Raw genomic sequence first — 10,670 nt, 5'->3', positions numbered from 1 at the left:
CAGTTGTTTTCTTAGAATCGCCAATGCGCTAGAGGATAACGGGACATGTTCTCTATCGATCTAGCCATATGTCTACAATCATATTTCCAATGCTCCATATGTCATGTTAAGAAAAACAAAAAACTAATATGAATGTAAACAATGAAATTGTGTGAAACATTTATAAATGAGTTTTCATATTTTTTATGAAGTATTTTTACTCCTCTTTAAGATATTAATCAAATCTCCGTTTGTTTACTCTTGCTAATAACGCCCATTTGTCGATTCACGATCGAAATGACACTTTGATCCCTAATTCCCCAGTCAGACTGAGTCCTTACGTTATGTCACGTTGACTCTTAATATAAGGACAGGATAGCACATACTATTGTGCGTTTACTCTCTAACGGAACACGGTCGGATAAAAGATTCGTTCGGTCGAGTCGCTGTCACTTCATTGTCAACCGGATTGTCAAAAATTAATCGAGTCGTTCAAGGGCGATGAATCGCACACAAGTATAATGCGAATAATAATGTTAGCCTACAGAAATTTAACATCAACCCACCAAGGTCCAACAGAACTTAACCTCAACTGTCTCACTAATACAAACACACATGAATTAGACTATATGAAATGAATGAAATAGCAAATGAAAGAGACAGCGATTGCTTGATGATTGTTATGATTTTACTTCTACCGCTCGGACACGGGGGGGTCACAGTAGGCGCAATCAGAAGAAGCATGATGAATAAAAGCATTATTTTCTAGTAAATAAATCATACTTAAATTATATTTTGCAAATATTTCAAACATGTTTACATCGTTGTACTCGAACCCTTACTTTCAGGCCCTGTAGAAGTAGCCGCTAAAATCCAGCTGTCAAGTAAACTCACAATACAAGAATAATTATTTTTTCATCTTTATTTGCTAAAATTACAAATAACAGGATTTTGGTGCTTAACTTGACGCTTTCATTTCCGCTATTAAACGACAGGTGGCGCCACAGTCGCTAAGTTTCAGGCACAAATTTTTTTTTCTGCCTGGGGATTTTACTGCCTAACTTAACGCCGGTGTAGCAAATCGTACTGAATATGTAATATACATTTCCACGACTGTATTGAAAATAATGAGCCATGGAATCGTAGTTTCGACAAATGAGAAAGGCACAGTTGCACCACTAGGTAGATTAAAGCAGGTTTTTTTGCTTAATTTTGAATTGATCTAGCAAAAAACATGATTTGATAAAAAGTTAGATCAATTTACACACAACTTTGTTTGACCAATTTTTGATCGTAACACTCTTTTCAGGTTATGAGTCAGGAGCGGATCCAGAAAAAAATTTCGGGGGGGGTCCGAAATTTCGATTTTGAAATTTTCATTGTACAATTCGTTTTAAGTAATGGCCTTGGTTAATAAAAATCAGTTTTGGTAGTCGTATCTGGTCTGGAATGATTTTGAGCTTGGAACGAATTAAAATGGAAACTATTAAAACATTTCTCAACAAGTTAAAAAAATTCGGAGGGGGTCCGGACCCTCAAGACCCTCCCCTGGATCCGCCACTGTTATGAGTACATAGATTTATCTTGAGTTATAATGCAAAGCTTTGATTTTGGCTATAAAACAAGAATAAGAAGAAACGAGGGCATTCATTTTAGCTGTCAGTAGCATCATTAAGTATAATCATTTCAATTTTATTGATCTTGGAACCACCCAAACATCCTGAAGGTTCAAACCCGTTACTTTGACACTAGGTAGTAGATAACCGCACCACCCCCTGTTCAGTAAGCTGTATTCTATGAGAATAAACAAGCAACATTTATTAAATTTATTGCTCTCAGGAGATGAACTGTGGAGGTCTTCATTTTCAGCACGCTGCTGCTCGTCCTGTTCGCCCTGATGTTGGTGTTTTTACTGCACACCTAACCCTACGCCCAACAGCTGATATATCTCTGCACTACGTACCATGGGTGGGAGATTCGTGGAAGCTTACTCTGCGCGTTTACTAGTAGTTGTGTCTGCCTGCTATCAGAGGGAAGAACAGCAAGACTGCAATTTGTACCGTGGAAAGCACATGAGACCTGTGCTGTCTGCCTGATAGTGTAAGTTCCGGCACAGAAGAGGACGATAAATATTTTGTTCATTATTTCTATACATTGCTCCCGAGAGGATTTGTGCTAATTTGATTTCAATTTTTTATTCGTCGACTATTTGTGCAACATGATGGAAATGCAATTTGACGGTTTTGTGCAATAATGCGTTGTCTCCATTGCCATGTAGGATGCGAAACGGCATCTTAATAATATTGTAAGAGATGCCGGCATTATTGAATCGCGACTATGATGAAGAAAATAATCAGTGGCATTTGCGAACTAAGAAACCGGTTGCACTTCAACTGATATCAATACCACAAGTCTTTCGTAAATTTGTGTCAATTTTTCTAAATGATGTCGACCAGTGTCAATTGATTAAACCAATAAGCTAGAGAGTTGATATGTTAATAACTATCACCAGAAATTTATTTCGTTACAAGGCTTTCGATTCAAATAGAGGTCCAATGACTCCTTGATTTAGCTCACTCATATGCCGTCATCCCATTAAAAGCTTTTTTCACCTTCTTTGTGCTCCGACTGTAAAGCGATAAAAAGCTTAACTTTCACTACGAAATTGCAAAAAAGTGGGGAAAATATTGTCAACTTCAGAAAACAAAAATGAACCAACTAAGGTTCCACACGAGATGACGCAGTCGGCGAGTCGGAAAATTTTCCCCCCGGCAAGGAGCCGGCAAAAAGTTAATTGATCTTCATCTTTGCCATGTTTACCTTCTGTAAGTGTTTCTTACGCTAGACAAAGAACACAAAGGCTGCTGTGATGGAAAGCGAAACAGCCGGCACTACTATATCCGTATCCCTAGGCTTCCCGGGACCCGGATAAAAGGTGGGTGGTGAAACGAGTACCCGACTAAACACGACTGTGGGTGGGTTGGGTACGCGTCTGGGTCTGACTCGAGCGTCGGTAGGTATAGATAAGAAGCTCTTCTATTCGATATTGCGCATTCCAAGAAAAAGCAAAGTCTCTATTCTATACGAAGATGAAAGATTTGTTTACAAAACTGAATAGTGAATAATGACGGTGCGGTTGGCCGCAATCTTCTTCGTACCGGGTGTGTTGTATCCCACGCTGCGGAGGGAAAATAATATCTGCATCAAGGTCAGAGTTTCCGCACATTTCAGCGATTTTGCTTATAGATATACAGGTAGGTATTTAAAAGTGGTTTGTGCTGCAGTCTCATGATAGCAATTTTTTCTGGTAGTTTTCTGTGTGATTATGAGCATTCGTTCTTCTGAAGAATAAATTGCGTTATGTGAGGAATACTTAGTTTGCTATATTTAAAACAGAAACTTCTCTCGTCAAATCAACTGACAGTTCAAGAGATATGGACTAGAAAGGTGATCAATCGAATTGTTAAAATTTGTTCATGAATGTATGGATGTCTGACGCACTGAGCAGTTCAAAATAATGATATACTTAATACTTTAAGGTACATTTGTAAAGGTCCGTAACATGCAGTAGGCCGGATTGGCCAACGCCAAGGGCGCCAAGTTTAGGGAGGCGCTGAAACCATATATCACTGCCATCACCGGGACGCCCGTTATACAGTACCTCGGAAGCCCCTGAGCACTCCGACGCTGTCGCGCTACCAGCCAGTGACCATCGTACTCGTCCCGGTCTCGTGTTCGGAGGCCGTGTTGTTGTCTTCCAAACTCGCTTCTCAGGCAAGTACTTTGCTCTAAGTGATCACCCGCTCCCTGAAAATCTTTTGGTTTGCAGCACGTTACCGAGTACAATGCATGATTTCCTGTCTGTCTACTACCAGAACGTCCGTGGAATGAACACAAAAACTTTGACCTTCTGGCTTGCTCTCACCTCCTGTGACTACGAAATTATTTTTCTCACCGCAACTTGGCTATATTAAACTCGGAGCTTACAATGAACTACGCAATTCAAAGATTCGATCGCAACTTTTCTACCAGTGATCTGGGTCACGGAGATGGTGTTTTTATTACGATGCTTTGATCAAAAGACGGTCATCATAGCAACGCTGGTCGTTTATGGTTTATATCAAATCTGCTCTCTTAGCAACGTGAATAGTCGAACAGTCGATCTAGCCTTCGTCAATGACACAAACGTGTTCGAACTGATTGAGTCTCCGACATCTACACTCAAGATAGCAGTAATAATGATGACCTCAACTTTGATTGTACTCTATACAAGTCTCAAAGGCCATTAACGCAGTCAACTGGCGTAATATGCTCGATGGAGATTATTTAGATCAGGCAGTTGCGGCATTCCATGAGACCATGGTAATGTTCCTAAAAACGTTTCAGTAGAAATGTAGATTATAGGTATCCGTAGTGGAATGCCAAACCTACGCAACGTACTTCGGAAACAATGAGAGCGATAGTTACATCACAGGACCGACGACAACAAAACTATTCTTCAACAAACTGAAGCGCAAACAGCCCGGAACAAAGCATTTGGAGAGTATCTTAACCAAAAGCAATAAGTCTGCGAAATAATCCGTCGACAATCGGAAGGTTTCTAAATAGCGGAAGTCGTTCCGGGGATATTCCAGAAAATGTCTATCTTCGAGACAAATACTTACAGTAAGCAACCGAGTCGGTGGATCTTTTTGCAGATCACTTCCGACAGGGAAACGCTCCCGATCGCATAGCAACGTATATATTAGTCAAACTATTGAAGTTCATTGGATAAAATTTGGTACAGCTAAACGATTGTTGATTTTTCTAAACTTTTATTTTTGTTTTTGCATGAACAAAACAGTTGCTGAAACAACTAAATCATGTGACCATAACTGGCTTTGGCCACCATTGACAGTTCTGGAAGCCTCGGCGGAAATATCCAAATTCAGAATAACAGTGACATCGATTTCTCAGTGATGACTAGACCGATTTGACCAAACTCAGTCTCCAATTAACGGTCTTGTTTCCCCAAAAACCGTTATTAACTTATTTCGAGCTGATTTCCGGCTGCGGAGTTACAAATTCTGGATTGTGGTCGTAGAGAAAACGCCAATTCAAGTCGATCAATGCAAAAAGAATTTTTTGCTAAAATAGGAGCCAAAAATCTTGCGTTTGCAGTTCTAGGCTACTGATGGTCCATCGAAATCTTGTTGGCCACATTGACCACCAATTTTTCGTTGATCTGACTTTCGGTTCCGGAGTTACGGGTTGCAGAGTGCGGCCACGCATCAAATCGCCATATAAACTGATACCACCGCGATATCAAAATGATGCAAAACTCATTGAAATGCACGCAAAATTACTTTGATTTGCCAGTCTAGAGTAATAATGACTAACCAAAGTCTCTTTGACTACATTGGCCATCTCGACGATTCTTGATTTCATATAAGCAGGAACTGAAAAATGCTCAAAGGAGGGTTGGTTAGCAAAGGAAAATTTCAAAATCGAATTTGAATTTTTTATGTCAAAATGTCTTTAAAATGCATGAAACGTTGAAATTTGAAGCAATCTCGAAAAAAATTTACGAAAATGGACTTTTTTGGACTTTGACACATTTTTGCTTTTCTCATATAGAAAGGTTATGCAATCACTCAAAAAATCGCCAACCTAATCCAGTCCAAATATTTTTTGACTTGTATAGGTTTTCTGTATTTTAACAGAGACGTAGCTAGGTTTATGCTGTAACGATTCGACTAAACACATTCCACATCCTTCCCTAAACTCATTCCCCCCTCAACTCCCCCATCAAGCCACTTCCCCCATCAGCCACCTCCCCTCAAACCCGCCAACATACCGCCCTCAAACAACCATCTCATACACCCTCTTCAGGCCCACTCTTCTCTCATCCCAATCACCTTCACTCAGTAGGCATTGTCAGTAACATCACCTTCGTCTCCTTCAAGGTCGGTTTGAACCTTATGTTGAAAACGATCGCACTTGGTCCATCGTCATGGCCGGAAGGAATAATGTTTCGTCAATTTGAGGAATATACTGTCCAAAAATTTCAGAAGCGTCTAGCGGTTAACTTGACCCCAACACCTGTAACACCTTTAGCTGTACCAACGCAGCATTAGCCGAGTGCATGCACTCTTTTGTTGATGGACTACAGATGTCGACACCCAGCAAAAACGATGCAGCCGATGCCGACATCACTCTTTGCCTTCCAGTAAACTCTGTGAACATAGACGATTCGCTTCTGTGTTATCAGGTAAATACACTGAAACCTCCATTTACAAACTCTTTTTTTACGTAATATTCGATTTACGTAACTTTTTTGCGAACTAAATTCGAAATAACGAATTCTTTTTGGAAAGTTTTAGTTCGTACATTACAGCAAGAAGTTATATACTTATGTATTCTTAGTTAATTGTTACTAATATAGGTTGGGTATTTTCGAAATAATGTTGACGAGTGCATGACGGAAATCGATGTCTTGAGCCATTTTGGAATCCAAGATGGCGGCTTCCGGTTTAGATAAATTCTCTATAACCTCAACAATATAGGTATTTTCGGAATGGGGTTGACGAGTGCATGACGGAAATCGATGCCTGGAACTATTTTGGAATCCAATTCTCTATAACCCCAACAATATGGGTATTTTCGGGATAGTGTTGACGAGTGCATGACGGAAATAGAACCCATATTGTTCGTTATCAAGAATAATACTCAACCGGCAATCGTCATATTGAACTTGGAAAAGTTTGCAATTGTCCATTTTCAGCATCTACTCGTCGATCCCGTTCCAAAAATACCTATATTGTTAGGATTATCGAGAATATTTCTCAACCGGAAGTCGCTATCTTGGCTTTTGAAAAGGTTCCAATTGTCCATTTTCAGTATCTACTTGTCAAGCCCCGTTCAAAAAAATACCCCAACTGTTAGGGTTATCGAGAATATTGCTCAACCGGAAGTCGCCATCTTGGATTTCAAAACGGTTCCAATTGTCCATTTTCAGCATCAACTTGTCAAGCCCGTTCCAAAAATACCCATATTGTCAGGGTTATCGAGAATATTGCTCAACCAACGATTATTAATAAGAATGTAAAGCAAACTTTTTTTAAGAACTAAATCCCAAATAACGAACACTTTTTTAACGAACTAATTCAATTTAAGAACCCCCGGCTTGGTTCGTAAATGGAGGTTTCAGTGTACTTAGAATATATATGTTCAACCGAAGCAGAACAATCAGATGCTGCCTCCGTTCAAAATGAACACCCTTTGCAGGCGCATGATATTACTGCTCGCGTCGCTTTTCAACCGCCTATCAACTTGGAGTAGGGGAGAGAGGGTAACAGTGGATCAGCAGGAACTATGAAACATTCGCAATAAAATCACAATGCATGATCGCAATCGTCTAATTCCCTCATATTTCACAATTTCTAATTATTTACACGTGTTGCTATATTTTGGAAGAGATCTGCTAACTCTATCTCTTTTAATGGATATTTGTTTGTTTTGTGATAGCCAGAGTAAATTTGTAATGATAAACATTATTCCGTCTTTATGAATTACCATTCATTGAATAAATGTTTAGTCTATTGCTATTTATAGCAAATTTTATGCTCAACATTTGCCGCGAACAAAGTTTTTTGGTAACTACTCATGGTTCTGTGTGATTTCACAATTTTCATGAATAGACCCATTGGGTAACTGTGAAACGATGGCGTATGGGGAACAGTGATTTTTGTTTGTTTTTGTGGTCTGTCTCAAAATGTCAATGGGTTTCGATTTTCCACACTAAATACTACTCATATAGTGCAGAATTAGTAAATTTGGCCAAATTTTGTAGAAATTGTCTCTTATTTCAGGATTGCAGTTAATATGCATATATGGTGGTTCGATGTTACGCGATGATATAGTGGATTCTTTCGTAAACAAACGATTTTCGCCTCAATATAACTTTAATTCAAAGCGTTAGGATCATTCTTCGTCAAAACAAAAGAATAAAATTTATAAGTAGAATATTTCACTATAGATGACATCGTGTTTCATAGTTCCTACCCATGGGGCACACTGATACATTTTACCACCAACTGTTTATTATCCAAAAAATGTTATTTCCCGTGAATTTTACCAGCTGGAAAAAATATATGTATTAGTTAACAACCTAGTGGCACTATGTATCACTTTTGATTACACAAATAACATGTATTATCATCAAAATTAAATTGTAGAAAAAATGTGTTTCATTGTTACCCTCTCTCCCCTATATGGAAGTCCGGTTTATGCGTATCCAAGCGTATGAGACTGTTGCTGTGTCATTCGCGAGCACGTCTCTTCATAGCACATTCGGCTCTACAACGATGACAGAAGGACTAAGCACTCTATGCTATGCTGGTATGACTCATCGCACCCTGGGACGCACTGCAGCTAACATTATGTAAGCACCTGATCCCCCTGCCACAGTCGAGCCATTGCAGCCAGCGTTCGCCAGTCGTCAGGGTTGTGTGTGCAGGAGTGGTGGAGGGGTCTTCCAAATCGATACCAACGGCAAGTACAAACCTGATTTTGTTAATGTAAGCACTGATCAGCTCCTCGCTTCCAGTCAACCGCGGCATTCAAACCTACATATAAATGCCGGCGAATACAAGAATCGACGATTATTTCGTAGCAAGTTCGCATTAATGCTTTGATATTATCGCCCTCACATAGACATGGCTTAGCGATGGCACTCTGTCGGTGCAAGCATTTGGTGCCAACTACGATGTTTTCCGTATTGATAGAAGCTCACGCAACAGTCTCAAGGCTACCGGCAGCGGGGTACTTGTGCCTATCCATCGTCGATTGAAAGCGCAACTGATTGAGGAAATTTTGCGGGTCTGTGTCGAGCAGGTGTACAGGTATACATGTACAAAGAAGAAAAATCAAAGGTCTGAGATGGCTGCCTTGCGGAATGCCAGATGAAGTAATGAACTCTTCGGAAATACAATCACCTATCTTGACTGCTAGGCGACGATTACTGAGATACGATTGCATCCAACAGAGAATATTAGTACCATTTGGACCACAATGTGTCTATTGATATTTATTATAAATAAATAAATAAACACATAAATAAATAAATAAATAAATAAATAAGTAAATAGATAAATACCAAGATTGGCTGGGGTGGTTCGGTTGTGGGATATTCATCCCTTTCATATGGAATCGTAGTTTGGACAAATGAGAAAGACACAATAGCACTACTAGGTGGATTAACACAGGTTTTTCATATTGTTCTCCCAAAAGCGCAATGCATTTTTGACAAAAGAATATAATATAGCATAGGGGGACGGGCATGACGTAGTTGGTAAATGGATTGCCTTGTACGCAGCTCACCTGGGATCGGTTCCCAACCCCGCACCAAGGGTTAGAGATTTTTATGCTCGCGGCGGCACATCTTTTCGACAATATTATCCACTGTTATACCAAGCATACCCCTTCGGACTTTTTCGAACCAAGGTCATTCGAAGACTGCGTGCTCCGGTGTCTCTTGCACGTTGACACACTTCGGGAAAAGGGGTGGCGAAGCGTGTCCAAACCGATGTAGATATTTCCGGAAGCATCCATCCCCGGACAAAAACTGCGTCAAATAGAAGTTAACCTCTCCATGTTTCCTAAGCAGACACATTTGGGATAAGTCAGTGGGTCCACCTTCCTTTCTCCACACTATGCCACTTAGCCTACGAGTCCGCTCGGACCAGTCTCCTTGCATTACGTGCATTTCTCTGCTGGTAGCATCCCACGACATCAGCCAGAGTGATGCAGATGGGAATCATCCCGGAAATTACGCATACCGCTTCCAACGATATCGTTATGTGCGTACTCGCGACACGTACAGACATTAGGCGAAACGTGCTCGTCAACTTCATCTGGTTCCGCTTTGAGTTCAGCGCAGCAGCCCAGGCCGGTACGCCATACCTCAGTATTGAGGATGAGACACCCGCCAGGAGATATCTCGTGCTGCCTCTTGCTCCTCCGTGATTCGGCATAATCCTTGCCAATGCGTCAGTTGTCCTCACAGCCTTCTTACATACATAGGCGATATGGCTGTTGTAACTTAACCAATCGTCGACCATCACACCCAGGTGCTTCAGCGCACGCGTCGATGGGAGGGATTGTCTCCCGACGCTGATCTCGACAAGCTGGATTTTTTTACGATTGCTGGCCAGCACTACCTCGGTCTTGTGGTGTGCCAGCTGCAACTTGACGTTAGCCATCCAGGGTTCCACTATGCCTATTGTCTCTGCCATCAACATCTCCACCTTCTCGAGGGTCTCGCCCGTTATCGTTAGGACAACATCATCTGCTAACCGACGATCTCCACTCCCCTGAGCAATTCCAGTATTAAAACTCCATTGTACATTTTATTCCAGAGCATTGGGCCGAGTATAGAGCCCTGAGGTACCCCCGCCGTGACCCTAATCGACCTTTGACCCATGTTCGTTTCATAGACCAGTACTCGGTTCTGGAAGTAACTTTTCCAATCATTACACAGATAATCCGAAACCCGTATTCTGTGCAGCGATACGGCGATAGCCTGGGAGGCTAGCACTGTTAAACGCGTTCTTCACGGCTATCGTTACCACGGCGCAGTAGCGATGACCCCTTCTCTTTTGCTTCAATGCTTTCTCCGCTTTCGCACAGTCATCTGTGCGGATGGCGTCCAC

At 41.0% G+C, this 10,670-nt stretch overlaps 1 protein-coding gene across 2 annotated transcripts in view; it reads right to left on the bottom strand.

Annotated features, from left to right (window-relative positions):
- The window catches only part of LOC131682226 (uncharacterized), a 500,520-nt gene that overhangs the window by 384,020 nt on the left and 105,830 nt on the right, over positions 1-10,670 (bottom strand). The window lies entirely within an intron of this gene.

This window comes from Topomyia yanbarensis, chromosome 2 (assembly GCF_030247195.1).
Source record: "Topomyia yanbarensis strain Yona2022 chromosome 2, ASM3024719v1, whole genome shotgun sequence".
NCBI lineage: Eukaryota > Metazoa > Arthropoda > Insecta > Diptera > Culicidae > Topomyia > Topomyia yanbarensis.
Note: the sequence above shows the minus strand (reverse complement) of the source record. Positions and strands in the feature narration are given on the sequence as shown.